This window comes from Coffea arabica, chromosome 11c (assembly GCF_036785885.1).
Source record: "Coffea arabica cultivar ET-39 chromosome 11c, Coffea Arabica ET-39 HiFi, whole genome shotgun sequence".
NCBI classification, from domain to species: domain Eukaryota; kingdom Viridiplantae; phylum Streptophyta; class Magnoliopsida; order Gentianales; family Rubiaceae; genus Coffea; species Coffea arabica.
In genome coordinates this window covers 20,123,494-20,137,300 of record NC_092330.1, presented here as the reverse complement: position 1 = coordinate 20,137,300, position 13,807 = coordinate 20,123,494, and the positions used below count along the sequence as shown (strand labels likewise).

The following is a 13,807-nucleotide window of genomic DNA, read 5'->3' as shown; positions in this document are numbered from 1 at the left end:
ACTTTTATATTTTTTTCTTGTTGCTTTGCACCTTTTTTTTCCCTCGTCGCACAACTCTCAATTATCCTGAAATTGATCCTTCACGCTTGCGCTTATGCATTTGCGCCGACAACATTGACCGACGATCCGGGCTTCGATTCAGCCGTACCGTTCCTGACTTGTCTCGCGCCTTCAGATCCGCCTTCATGCTTCGATGAGAAGCAAAATATAAAGCAATCGTTCCGACGGAGCTAAATTACTACAGCATAAAGAACGAAGGGAAAATTTGGATTTCGAAACAAAAAAGGGAGGGGTGCAACACGAGGATTTCCCAGGGGGTCACCTAGGGGTGTCAACGGGCCGGGTCCGGGCCGGAATTCATTATTCCGGACCCGGACCCGGAGCCGACCCGTTTACCCGACGGGTCTTTTATTCGGTGTTCCGGATCCGGACCCGGCGAGTCTCGGATCCGGGTCGGGTCTACCCGAACAAATTTGCCAAAATTTATAATTTCTAACAAAAAAGAGAAAAAGATATATTTGTAAACAAATTTCTAGCTAATGCAAAGAAAAAACCAAATAAGAAAATAAATCAAATTGATTTTACTCAAATACATCATCCTAATCAAATTATATTGATAATATATATTTTTTATAAATTATTAAATCATTTATATCCGGATCCGGGTCTAATACGGGTCGGAATACTATATTCCGTATCCGACCCGTTTTTTTGTTTGAAAAAACGGATCCGGATCCGGATAACGGAATTAAATCCCTACCCATACCCGCAAAAATTTCAGGGATCCGATCCGGATCCGGGTGTAGACCCGACCCGTTGACCGGCCTAGGGTCACCCATCCTAGTACTACTGTCGCCCAAGCACGCTTAACTTCGAAGTTCTGATGGGATCCGGTGCATTAGTGCTGGTATGATCACACCCGCCATGTTCCTTTCGCTTTATTCTTTTAAACTGCCACGTCCTGTGAAGCAGTTTGGCTTTTCTGGACCCGAATTCATTCTAAGCGTCAATTCATGAATTTCCTCTCATCCTTTTATTTATTTACTTTTATATTTTTTTCTTGTTGCTTTGCACCTTTTTTTTCCCTCGTCGCACAACTCTCAATTATCCTGAAATTGATCCTTCACGCTTGCGCTTATGCATTTGCGCCGACAACATTGACCGACGATCCGGGATTCGATTCAGCCGTACCGTTCCTGACTTGTCTCGCGCCTTCAGATCCGCCTTCATGCTTCGATGAGAAGCAAAATATAAAGCAATCGTTCCGACGGAGCTAAATTACTACAGCATAAAGAACGAAGGGAAAATTTGGATTTCGAAACAAAAAAGGGAGGGGTGCAACACGAGGATTTCCCAGGGGGTCACCTAGGGGTGTCAACGGGCCGGGTCCGGGCCGGAATTCTTTATTCCGGACCCGGACCCGGATCCGACCCGTTTACCCGACGGGTCTTTTATTCGGTGTTCCGGATCCGGACCCGGCGAGTCTCGGATCCGGGTCGGGTCTACCCGAACAAATTTGCCAAAATTTATAATTTCTAACAAAAAAGAGAAAAAGATATATTTGTAAACTAATTTCTAGCTAATGCAAAGAAAAAACCAAATAAGAAAATAAATCAAATTGATTTTACTCAAATACATCATCCTAATCAAATTATATTGATAATATATATTTTTTATAAATTATTAAATCATTTATATCCGGATCCGGGTCTAGTACGGGTCGGAATACTATATTCCGTATCCGACCCGTTTTTTTGTTTGAAAAAACGGATTCGGATCCGGATAACGGAATTAAATCCCTACCCATACCAGCAAAAATTTCAAGGATCCGATCCGGATCCGGGTGTAGACCCGACCCGTTGACCGGCCTAGGGTCACCCATCCTAGTACTACTGTCGCCCAAGCACGCTTAACTTCGAAGTTCTGATGGGATCCGGTGCATTAGTGCTGGTATGATCGCACCCGCCATGTTCCTTTCGCTTTATTCTTTTAAACTGCCACGTCCTGTGAAGCAGTTTGGCTTTTCTGGACCCGAATTCATTCTAAGCGTCAATTCATGAATTTCTTCTCATCCTTTTATTTATTTACTTTTATATTTTTTTCTTGTTGCTTTGCACCTTTTTTTTCCCTCGTCGCACAACTCTCAATTATCCTGAAATTGATCCTTCACGCTTGCGCTTATACATTTGCGCCGACAACTTTGACCGACGATCCGGGCTTCGATCCAGCCGTACCGTTCCTGACTTGTCTCGCGCCTTCAGATCCGCCTTCATGCTTCGATAAGAAGCAAAATATAAAGCAATCGTTCCGACGGAGCTAAATTACTACAGCATAAAGAACGAAGGGGAAATTTGGATTTCGAAACAAAAAAGGGAGGGGTGCAACACGAGGACTTCCCAGGGGGTCACCCATCCTAGTACTACTCTCGCCCAAGCATGCTTAACTTCGGAGTTCTGATGGGATCCGGTGCATTAGTGCTGGTATGATCGCACCCACCATGTTCCTTTCGCTTTATTCTTTTAAACTGCCCCGTCCTGTGAAGCAGTGTGGCTTTTCTGGACCCGAATTCATTTTAAGCGTCAATTCAAGAATTTCCCCTCATCCTTTTATTTATTTACTTTTACATTTTTTTCTTGTTGATTTGCACCATTTTTTTTTCCCTCGTCGCGCAACTCTCAATTATTCTGAAATTGATCCTTCACGCTTGCACTTATACATTTGCGCCGACAACTTTGACCGACGATCCGGGTTTCGATCCAGCCGTACCGTTCCTGACTTGTCTCGCGCCTTCAGATCCGCCTTCATGCTTCGATGAGAAGCAAAATATAAAGCAATCGTTCCGACGGAGCTAAATTACTACAGCATAAAGAACGAAGGGGAAATTTGGATTTCGAAACAAAAAAGGGAGGGGTGCAACACGAGGATTTCCCAGGGGGTCACCTAGGGGTGTCAACGGGCCGGGTCCGGGCCGGAATTCATTATTCCGGACCCGGACCCGGATCCGACCCGTTTACCCGACGGGTCTTTTATTCTGTGTTCCGGATCCGGACCCGGCGAGTCTCGGATCCGGGTCGGGTCTACCCGAACAAATTTGCCAAAATTTATAATTTCTAACAAAAAAGAGAAAAAAATATATTTGTAAACTAATTTCTAACTAATGCAAAGAAAAAACCAAATAAGAAAATAAATCAAATTGATTTTACTCAAATACATCATCCTAATCAAATTATATTGATAATATATATTTTTTATAAATTATTAAATCATTTATATCCGGATCCGGGTCTAATACGGGTCGGAATACTATATTCCGTATCCGACCCGTTTTTTTGTTTGAAAAAACGGATCCGGATCCGGATAACGGAATTAAATCCCTACCCATACCCGAAAAAATTTCAGCGATCCGATCCGGATCCGGGTCTAGACCCGACCCGTTGACAGGCCTAGGGTCACCCATCCTAGTACTACTCTCGCCCAAGCATGCTTAACTTCGGAGTTCTGATGGGATCCGGTGCATTAGTGCTGGTATGATCGCACCCACCATGTTCCTTTCGCTTTATTCTTTTAAACTGCCCCGTCCTGTGAAGCAGTGTGGCTTTTCTGGACCCGAATTCATTTTAAGCGTCAATTCAAGAATTTCCCCTCATCCTTTTATTTATTTACTTTTACATTTTTTTCTTGTTGATTTGCACCATTTTTTTTTCCCTCGTCGCGCAACTCTCAATTATTCTGAAATTGATCCTTCACGCTTGCACTTATACATTTGCGCCGACAACTTTGACCGACGATCCGGGTTTCGATCCAGCCGTACCGTTCCTGACTTGTCTCGCGCCTTCAGATCCGCCTTCATGCTTCGATGAGAAGCAAAATATAAAGCAATCGTTCCGACGGAGCTAAATTACTACAGCATAAAGAACGAAGGGGAAATTTGGATTTCGAAACAAAAAAGGGAGGGGTGCAACACGAGGATTTCCCAGGGGGTCACCTAGGGGTGTCAACGGGCCGGGTCCGGGCCGGAATTCATTATTCCGGACCCGGACCCGGATCCGACCCGTTTACCCGACGGGTCTTTTATTCTGTGTTCCGGATCCGGACCCGGCGAGTCTCGGATCCGGGTCGGGTCTACCCGAACAAATTTGCCAAAATTTATAATTTCTAACAAAAAAGAGAAAAAAATATATTTGTAAACTAATTTCTAACTAATGCAAAGAAAAAACCAAATAAGAAAATAAATCAAATTGATTTTACTCAAATACATCATCCTAATCAAATTATATTGATAATATATATTTTTTATAAATTATTAAATCATTTATATCCGGATCCGGGTCTAATACGGGTCGGAATACTATATTCCGTATCCGACCCGTTTTTTTGTTTGAAAAAACGGATCCGGATCCGGATAACGGAATTAAATCCCTACCCATACCCGAAAAAATTTCAGCGATCCGATCCGGATCCGGGTCTAGACCCGACCCGTTGACAGGCCTAGGGTCACCCATCCTAGTACTACTGTCGCCCAAGCACGCTTAACTTCGGAGTTCTGATGGGATCCGGTGCATTAGTGCTGGTATGATCGCACCCGCCATGTTCCTTTCGCTTTATTCTTTTAAACTGCCACGTCCTGTGAAGCAGTTTGGCTTTTCTGGACCCGAATTCATTCTAAGCGTCAATTCATGAATTTCCTCTCATCCTTTTATTTATTTACTTTTATATTTTTTTCTTGTTGCTTTGCACCTTTTTTTTCCCTCGTCGCACAACTCTCAATTATCCTGAAATTGATCCTTCACGCTTCCGCTTATACATTTGCGCCGACAACTTTGACCGACGATCCGGGCTTCGATCCAGCCGTACCGTTCCTGACTTGTCTCGCGCCTTCAGATCCGCCTTCATGCTTCGATGAGAAGCAAAATATCAAGCAATCGTTCCGACGGAGCTAAATTACTACAGCATAAAGAACGAAGGGGAAATTTGGATTTCGAAACAAAAAAGGGAGGGGTGCAACACGAGGACTTCCCAGGGGGTCACCCATCCTAGTACTACTCTCGCCCAAGCACGCTTAACTTCGGAGTTCTGATGGGATCCGGTGCATTAGTGCTGGTATGATCGCACCAGCCATGTTCCTTTCGCTTTATTCTTTTAAACTGCCCCGTCCTGTGAAGCAGTGTGGCTTTTCTGGACCCGAATTCATTTTAAGCGTCAATTCAAGAATTTCCCCTCATCCTTTTATTTATTTACTTTTACATTTTTTTCTTGTTGATTTGCACCATTTTTTTTTCCCTCGTCGCGCAACTCTCAATTATCCTGAAATTGATCCTTCACGCTTGCGCTTATACATTTGCGCCGACAACTTTGACCGACGATCCGGGCTTCGATCCAGCCGTACCGTTCCTGACTTGTCTCGCGCCTTCAGATCCGCCTTCATGCTTCGATGAGAAGCAAAATATAAAGCAATCGTTCCGACGGAGCTAAATTACTACAGCATAAAGAACGAAGGGAAAATTTGGATTTCGAAACAAAAAAGGGAGGGGTGCAACACGAGGATTTCCCAGGGGGTCACCTAGGGGTGTCAACGGGCCGGGTCCGGGCCGGAATTCATTATTCCGGACCCGGACCCGGAGCCGACCCGTTTACCCGACGGGTCTTTTATTCGGTGTTCCGGATCCGGACCCGGCGAGTCTCGGATCCGGGTCGGGTCTACCCGAACAAATTTGCCAAAATTTATAATTTCTAACAAAAAAGAGAAAAAGATATATTTGTAAACTAATTTCTAGCTAATGCAAAGAAAAAACCAAATAAGAAAATAAATCAAATTGATTTTACTCAAATACATCATCCTAATCAAATTATATTGATAATATATATTTTTTATAAATTATTAAATCATTTATATCCGAATCCGGGTCTAATACGGGTCGGAATACTATATTCCGTATCCGACCCGTTTTTTTGTTTGAAAAAACGGATCCGGATCCGGATAACGGAATTAAATCCCTACCCATACCCGCAAAAATTTCAGGGATCCGATCCGGATCCGGGTGTAGACCCGACCCGTTGACCGGCCTAGGGTCACCCATCCTAGTACTACTGTCGCCCAAGCACGCTTAACTTCGAAGTTCTGATGGGATCCGGTGCATTAGTGCTGGTATGATCGCACCCGCCATGTTCCTTTCGCTTTATTCTTTTAAACTGCCACGTCCTGTGAAGCAGTTTGGCTTTTCTGGACCCGAATTCATTCTAAGCGTCAATTCATGAATTTCCTCTCATCCTTTTATTTATTTACTTTTATATTTTTTTCTTGTTGCTTTGCACCTTTTTTTTCCCTCGTCGCACAACTCTCAATTATCCTGAAATTGATCCTTCACGCTTGCGCTTATGCATTTGCGCCGACAACTTTGACCGACGATCCGGGCTTCGATCCAGCCGTACCGTTCCTGACTTGTCTCGCGCCTTCAGATCCGCCTTCATGCTTCGATGAGAAGCAAAATATAAAGCAATCGTTCCGACGGAGCTAAATTACTACAGCATAAAGAACGAAGGGAAAATTTGGATTTCGAAACAAAAAAGGGAGGGGTGCAACACGAGGATTTCCCAGGGGGTCACCTAGGGGTGTCAACGGGCCGGGTCCGGGCCGGAATTCATTATTCCGGACCCGGACCCGGAGCCGACCCGTTTACCCGACGGGTCTTTTATTCGGTGTTCCGGATCCGGACCCGGCGAGTCTCGGATCCGGGTCGGGTCTACCCGAACAAATTTGCCAAAATTTATAATTTCTAACAAAAAAGAGAAAAAGATATATTTGTAAACAAATTTCTAGCTAATGCAAAGAAAAAACCAAATAAGAAAATAAATCAAATTGATTTTACTCAAATACATCATCCTAATCAAATTATATTGATAATATATATTTTTTATAAATTATTAAATCATTTATATCCGGATCCGGGTCTAATACGGGTCGGAATACTATATTCCGTATCCGACCCGTTTTTTTGTTTGAAAAAACGGATCCGGATCCGGATAACGGAATTAAATCCCTACCCATACCCGCAAAAATTTCAGGGATCCGATCCGGATCCGGGTGTAGACCCGACCCGTTGACAGGCCTAGGGTCACCCATCCTAGTACTACTGTCGCCCAAGCACGCTTAACTTCGAAGTTCTGATGGGATCCGGTGCATTAGTGCTGGTATGATCGCACCCGCCATGTTCCTTTCGCTTTATTCTTTTAAACTGCCACGTCCTGTGAAGCAGTTTGGCTTTTCTGGACCCGAATTCATTCTAAGCGTCAATTCATGAATTTCCTCTCATCCTTTTATTTATTTACTTTTATATTTTTTTCTTGTTGCTTTGCACCTTTTTTTTCCCTCGTCGCACAACTCTCAATTATCCTGAAATTGATCCTTCACGCTTGCGCTTATGCATTTGCGCCGACAACATTGACCGACGATCCGGGCTTCGATTCAGCCGTACCGTTCCTGACTTGTCTCGCGCCTTCAGATCCGCCTTCATGCTTCGATGAGAAGCAAAATATAAAGCAATCGTTCCGACGGAGCTAAATTACTACAGCATAAAGAACGAAGGGAAAATTTGGATTTCGAAACAAAAAAGGGAGGGGTGCAACACGAGGATTTCCCAGGGGGTCACCTAGGGGTGTCAACGGGCCGGGTCCGGGCCGGAATTCATTATTCCGGACCCGGACCCGGAGCCGACCCGTTTACCCGACGGGTCTTTTATTCGGTGTTCCGGATCCGGACCCGGCGAGTCTCGGATCCGGGTCGGGTCTACCCGAACAAATTTGCCAAAATTTATAATTTCTAACAAAAAAGAGAAAAAGATATATTTGTAAACAAATTTCTAGCTAATGCAAAGAAAAAACCAAATAAGAAAATAAATCAAATTGATTTTACTCAAATACATCATCCTAATCAAATTATATTGATAATATATATTTTTTATAAATTATTAAATCATTTATATCCGGATCCGGGTCTAATACGGGTCGGAATACTATATTCCGTATCCGACCCGTTTTTTTGTTTGAAAAAACGGATCCGGATCCGGATAACGGAATTAAATCCCTACCCATACCCGCAAAAATTTCAGGGATCCGATCCGGATCCGGGTGTAGACCCGACCCGTTGACCGGCCTAGGGTCACCCATCCTAGTACTACTGTCGCCCAAGCACGCTTAACTTCGAAGTTCTGATGGGATCCGGTGCATTAGTGCTGGTATGATCACACCCGCCATGTTCCTTTCGCTTTATTCTTTTAAACTGCCACGTCCTGTGAAGCAGTTTGGCTTTTCTGGACCCGAATTCATTCTAAGCGTCAATTCATGAATTTCCTCTCATCCTTTTATTTATTTACTTTTATATTTTTTTCTTGTTGCTTTGCACCTTTTTTTTCCCTCGTCGCACAACTCTCAATTATCCTGAAATTGATCCTTCACGCTTGCGCTTATGCATTTGCGCCGACAACATTGACCGACGATCCGGGATTCGATTCAGCCGTACCGTTCCTGACTTGTCTCGCGCCTTCAGATCCGCCTTCATGCTTCGATGAGAAGCAAAATATAAAGCAATCGTTCCGACGGAGCTAAATTACTACAGCATAAAGAACGAAGGGAAAATTTGGATTTCGAAACAAAAAAGGGAGGGGTGCAACACGAGGATTTCCCAGGGGGTCACCTAGGGGTGTCAACGGGCCGGGTCCGGGCCGGAATTCTTTATTCCGGACCCGGACCCGGATCCGACCCGTTTACCCGACGGGTCTTTTATTCGGTGTTCCGGATCCGGACCCGGCGAGTCTCGGATCCGGGTCGGGTCTACCCGAACAAATTTGCCAAAATTTATAATTTCTAACAAAAAAGAGAAAAAGATATATTTGTAAACTAATTTCTAGCTAATGCAAAGAAAAAACCAAATAAGAAAATAAATCAAATTGATTTTACTCAAATACATCATCCTAATCAAATTATATTGATAATATATATTTTTTATAAATTATTAAATCATTTATATCCGGATCCGGGTCTAGTACGGGTCGGAATACTATATTCCGTATCCGACCCGTTTTTTTGTTTGAAAAAACGGATTCGGATCCGGATAACGGAATTAAATCCCTACCCATACCAGCAAAAATTTCAAGGATCCGATCCGGATCCGGGTGTAGACCCGACCCGTTGACCGGCCTAGGGTCACCCATCCTAGTACTACTGTCGCCCAAGCACGCTTAACTTCGAAGTTCTGATGGGATCCGGTGCATTAGTGCTGGTATGATCGCACCCGCCATGTTCCTTTCGCTTTATTCTTTTAAACTGCCACGTCCTGTGAAGCAGTTTGGCTTTTCTGGACCCGAATTCATTCTAAGCGTCAATTCATGAATTTCTTCTCATCCTTTTATTTATTTACTTTTATATTTTTTTCTTGTTGCTTTGCACCTTTTTTTTCCCTCGTCGCACAACTCTCAATTATCCTGAAATTGATCCTTCACGCTTGCGCTTATACATTTGCGCCGACAACTTTGACCGACGATCCGGGCTTCGATCCAGCCGTACCGTTCCTGACTTGTCTCGCGCCTTCAGATCCGCCTTCATGCTTCGATAAGAAGCAAAATATAAAGCAATCGTTCCGACGGAGCTAAATTACTACAGCATAAAGAACGAAGGGGAAATTTGGATTTCGAAACAAAAAAGGGAGGGGTGCAACACGAGGACTTCCCAGGGGGTCACCCATCCTAGTACTACTCTCGCCCAAGCATGCTTAACTTCGGAGTTCTGATGGGATCCGGTGCATTAGTGCTGGTATGATCGCACCCACCATGTTCCTTTCGCTTTATTCTTTTAAACTGCCCCGTCCTGTGAAGCAGTGTGGCTTTTCTGGACCCGAATTCATTTTAAGCGTCAATTCAAGAATTTCCCCTCATCCTTTTATTTATTTACTTTTACATTTTTTTCTTGTTGATTTGCACCATTTTTTTTTCCCTCGTCGCGCAACTCTCAATTATTCTGAAATTGATCCTTCACGCTTGCACTTATACATTTGCGCCGACAACTTTGACCGACGATCCGGGTTTCGATCCAGCCGTACCGTTCCTGACTTGTCTCGCGCCTTCAGATCCGCCTTCATGCTTCGATGAGAAGCAAAATATAAAGCAATCGTTCCGACGGAGCTAAATTACTACAGCATAAAGAACGAAGGGGAAATTTGGATTTCGAAACAAAAAAGGGAGGGGTGCAACACGAGGATTTCCCAGGGGGTCACCTAGGGGTGTCAACGGGCCGGGTCCGGGCCGGAATTCATTATTCCGGACCCGGACCCGGATCCGACCCGTTTACCCGACGGGTCTTTTATTCTGTGTTCCGGATCCGGACCCGGCGAGTCTCGGATCCGGGTCGGGTCTACCCGAACAAATTTGCCAAAATTTATAATTTCTAACAAAAAAGAGAAAAAAATATATTTGTAAACTAATTTCTAACTAATGCAAAGAAAAAACCAAATAAGAAAATAAATCAAATTGATTTTACTCAAATACATCATCCTAATCAAATTATATTGATAATATATATTTTTTATAAATTATTAAATCATTTATATCCGGATCCGGGTCTAATACGGGTCGGAATACTATATTCCGTATCCGACCCGTTTTTTTGTTTGAAAAAACGGATCCGGATCCGGATAACGGAATTAAATCCCTACCCATACCCGAAAAAATTTCAGCGATCCGATCCGGATCCGGGTCTAGACCCGACCCGTTGACAGGCCTAGGGTCACCCATCCTAGTACTACTCTCGCCCAAGCATGCTTAACTTCGGAGTTCTGATGGGATCCGGTGCATTAGTGCTGGTATGATCGCACCCACCATGTTCCTTTCGCTTTATTCTTTTAAACTGCCCCGTCCTGTGAAGCAGTGTGGCTTTTCTGGACCCGAATTCATTTTAAGCGTCAATTCAAGAATTTCCCCTCATCCTTTTATTTATTTACTTTTACATTTTTTTCTTGTTGATTTGCACCATTTTTTTTTCCCTCGTCGCGCAACTCTCAATTATTCTGAAATTGATCCTTCACGCTTGCACTTATACATTTGCGCCGACAACTTTGACCGACGATCCGGGTTTCGATCCAGCCGTACCGTTCCTGACTTGTCTCGCGCCTTCAGATCCGCCTTCATGCTTCGATGAGAAGCAAAATATAAAGCAATCGTTCCGACGGAGCTAAATTACTACAGCATAAAGAACGAAGGGGAAATTTGGATTTCGAAACAAAAAAGGGAGGGGTGCAACACGAGGATTTCCCAGGGGGTCACCTAGGGGTGTCAACGGGCCGGGTCCGGGCCGGAATTCATTATTCCGGACCCGGACCCGGATCCGACCCGTTTACCCGACGGGTCTTTTATTCTGTGTTCCGGATCCGGACCCGGCGAGTCTCGGATCCGGGTCGGGTCTACCCGAACAAATTTGCCAAAATTTATAATTTCTAACAAAAAAGAGAAAAAAATATATTTGTAAACTAATTTCTAACTAATGCAAAGAAAAAACCAAATAAGAAAATAAATCAAATTGATTTTACTCAAATACATCATCCTAATCAAATTATATTGATAATATATATTTTTTATAAATTATTAAATCATTTATATCCGGATCCGGGTCTAATACGGGTCGGAATACTATATTCCGTATCCGACCCGTTTTTTTGTTTGAAAAAACGGATCCGGATCCGGATAACGGAATTAAATCCCTACCCATACCCGAAAAAATTTCAGCGATCCGATCCGGATCCGGGTCTAGACCCGACCCGTTGACAGGCCTAGGGTCACCCATCCTAGTACTACTGTCGCCCAAGCACGCTTAACTTCGGAGTTCTGATGGGATCCGGTGCATTAGTGCTGGTATGATCGCACCCGCCATGTTCCTTTCGCTTTATTCTTTTAAACTGCCACGTCCTGTGAAGCAGTTTGGCTTTTCTGGACCCGAATTCATTCTAAGCGTCAATTCATGAATTTCCTCTCATCCTTTTATTTATTTACTTTTATATTTTTTTCTTGTTGCTTTGCACCTTTTTTTTCCCTCGTCGCACAACTCTCAATTATCCTGAAATTGATCCTTCACGCTTCCGCTTATACATTTGCGCCGACAACTTTGACCGACGATCCGGGCTTCGATCCAGCCGTACCGTTCCTGACTTGTCTCGCGCCTTCAGATCCGCCTTCATGCTTCGATGAGAAGCAAAATATCAAGCAATCGTTCCGACGGAGCTAAATTACTACAGCATAAAGAACGAAGGGGAAATTTGGATTTCGAAACAAAAAAGGGAGGGGTGCAACACGAGGACTTCCCAGGGGGTCACCCATCCTAGTACTACTCTCGCCCAAGCACGCTTAACTTCGGAGTTCTGATGGGATCCGGTGCATTAGTGCTGGTATGATCGCACCAGCCATGTTCCTTTCGCTTTATTCTTTTAAACTGCCCCGTCCTGTGAAGCAGTGTGGCTTTTCTGGACCCGAATTCATTTTAAGCGTCAATTCAAGAATTTCCCCTCATCCTTTTATTTATTTACTTTTACATTTTTTTCTTGTTGATTTGCACCATTTTTTTTTCCCTCGTCGCGCAACTCTCAATTATCCTGAAATTGATCCTTCACGCTTGCGCTTATACATTTGCGCCGACAACTTTGACCGACGATCCGGGCTTCGATCCAGCCGTACCGTTCCTGACTTGTCTCGCGCCTTCAGATCCGCCTTCATGCTTCGATGAGAAGCAAAATATAAAGCAATCGTTCCGACGGAGCTAAATTACTACAGCATAAAGAACGAAGGGAAAATTTGGATTTCGAAACAAAAAAGGGAGGGGTGCAACACGAGGATTTCCCAGGGGGTCACCTAGGGGTGTCAACGGGCCGGGTCCGGGCCGGAATTCATTATTCCGGACCCGGACCCGGAGCCGACCCGTTTACCCGACGGGTCTTTTATTCGGTGTTCCGGATCCGGACCCGGCGAGTCTCGGATCCGGGTCGGGTCTACCCGAACAAATTTGCCAAAATTTATAATTTCTAACAAAAAAGAGAAAAAGATATATTTGTAAACTAATTTCTAGCTAATGCAAAGAAAAAACCAAATAAGAAAATAAATCAAATTGATTTTACTCAAATACATCATCCTAATCAAATTATATTGATAATATATATTTTTTATAAATTATTAAATCATTTATATCCGGATCCGGGTCTAATACGGGTCGGAATACTATATTCCGTATCCGACCCGTTTTTTTGTTTGAAAAAACGGATCCGGATCCGGATAACGGAATTAAATCCCTACCCATACCCGCAAAAATTTCAGGGATCCGATCCGGATCCGGGTGTAGACCCGACCCGTTGACCGGCCTAGGGTCACCCATCCTAGTACTACTGTCGCCCAAGCACGCTTAACTTCGAAGTTCTGATGGGATCCGGTGCATTAGTGCTGGTATGATCGCACCCGCCATGTTCCTTTCGCTTTATTCTTTTAAACTGCCACGTCCTGTGAAGCAGTTTGGCTTTTCTGGACCCGAATTCATTCTAAGCGTCAATTCATGAATTTCCTCTCATCCTTTTATTTATTTACTTTTATATTTTTTTCTTGTTGCTTTGCACCTTTTTTTTCCCTCGTCGCACAACTCTCAATTATCCTGAAATTGATCCTTCACGCTTGCGCTTATGCATTTGCGCCGACAACTTTGACCGACGATCCGGGCTTCGATCCAGCCGTACCGTTCCTGACTTGTCTCGCGCCTTCAGATCCGCCTTCATGCTTCGATGAGAAGC

At 43.8% G+C, this 13,807-nt stretch overlaps 4 non-coding genes and 11 pseudogenes across 4 annotated transcripts; all 15 read right to left on the bottom strand.

Moving 5' to 3' along the window:
- Window positions 1–803: 803 nt before the first annotated feature.
- On the bottom strand, window positions 804–921 carry LOC140020391 (5S ribosomal RNA; annotated as a pseudogene).
- A 925-nt stretch (window positions 922–1,846) lies between these two features.
- LOC140019463 (5S ribosomal RNA) lies at window positions 1,847–1,964 on the bottom strand (annotated as a pseudogene).
- Window positions 1,965–2,375: 411 nt separating this feature from the next.
- On the bottom strand, window positions 2,376–2,494 carry LOC140017747 (5S ribosomal RNA). Its single transcript, XR_011824053.1, has one exon. It is a non-coding gene; the product is annotated as a 5S ribosomal RNA (ribosomal RNA).
- Window positions 2,495–3,421: 927 nt separating this feature from the next.
- Window positions 3,422–3,539, bottom strand: LOC140019274 (5S ribosomal RNA; annotated as a pseudogene).
- Window positions 3,540–4,466: 927 nt separating this feature from the next.
- LOC140018595 (5S ribosomal RNA) lies at window positions 4,467–4,584 on the bottom strand (annotated as a pseudogene).
- A 411-nt stretch (window positions 4,585–4,995) lies between these two features.
- On the bottom strand, window positions 4,996–5,114 carry LOC140017623 (5S ribosomal RNA). The gene has a single exon (XR_011823931.1). It is a non-coding gene; the product is annotated as a 5S ribosomal RNA (ribosomal RNA).
- Window positions 5,115–6,041: 927 nt separating this feature from the next.
- Window positions 6,042–6,159, bottom strand: LOC140019462 (5S ribosomal RNA; annotated as a pseudogene).
- A 919-nt stretch (window positions 6,160–7,078) lies between these two features.
- LOC140020038 (5S ribosomal RNA) lies at window positions 7,079–7,202 on the bottom strand (annotated as a pseudogene).
- Window positions 7,203–8,127: 925 nt separating this feature from the next.
- Window positions 8,128–8,245, bottom strand: LOC140020390 (5S ribosomal RNA; annotated as a pseudogene).
- A 925-nt stretch (window positions 8,246–9,170) lies between these two features.
- LOC140019461 (5S ribosomal RNA) lies at window positions 9,171–9,288 on the bottom strand (annotated as a pseudogene).
- A 411-nt stretch (window positions 9,289–9,699) lies between these two features.
- LOC140017746 (5S ribosomal RNA) lies at window positions 9,700–9,818 on the bottom strand. Its single transcript, XR_011824052.1, has one exon. It is a non-coding gene; the product is annotated as a 5S ribosomal RNA (ribosomal RNA).
- Window positions 9,819–10,745: 927 nt separating this feature from the next.
- LOC140019273 (5S ribosomal RNA) lies at window positions 10,746–10,863 on the bottom strand (annotated as a pseudogene).
- A 927-nt stretch (window positions 10,864–11,790) lies between these two features.
- LOC140018594 (5S ribosomal RNA) lies at window positions 11,791–11,908 on the bottom strand (annotated as a pseudogene).
- Window positions 11,909–12,319: 411 nt separating this feature from the next.
- Window positions 12,320–12,438, bottom strand: LOC140017622 (5S ribosomal RNA). The gene has a single exon (XR_011823930.1). It is a non-coding gene; the product is annotated as a 5S ribosomal RNA (ribosomal RNA).
- Window positions 12,439–13,365: 927 nt separating this feature from the next.
- On the bottom strand, window positions 13,366–13,483 carry LOC140019460 (5S ribosomal RNA; annotated as a pseudogene).
- Between the last annotated feature and the right edge of the window lie 324 nt (window positions 13,484–13,807).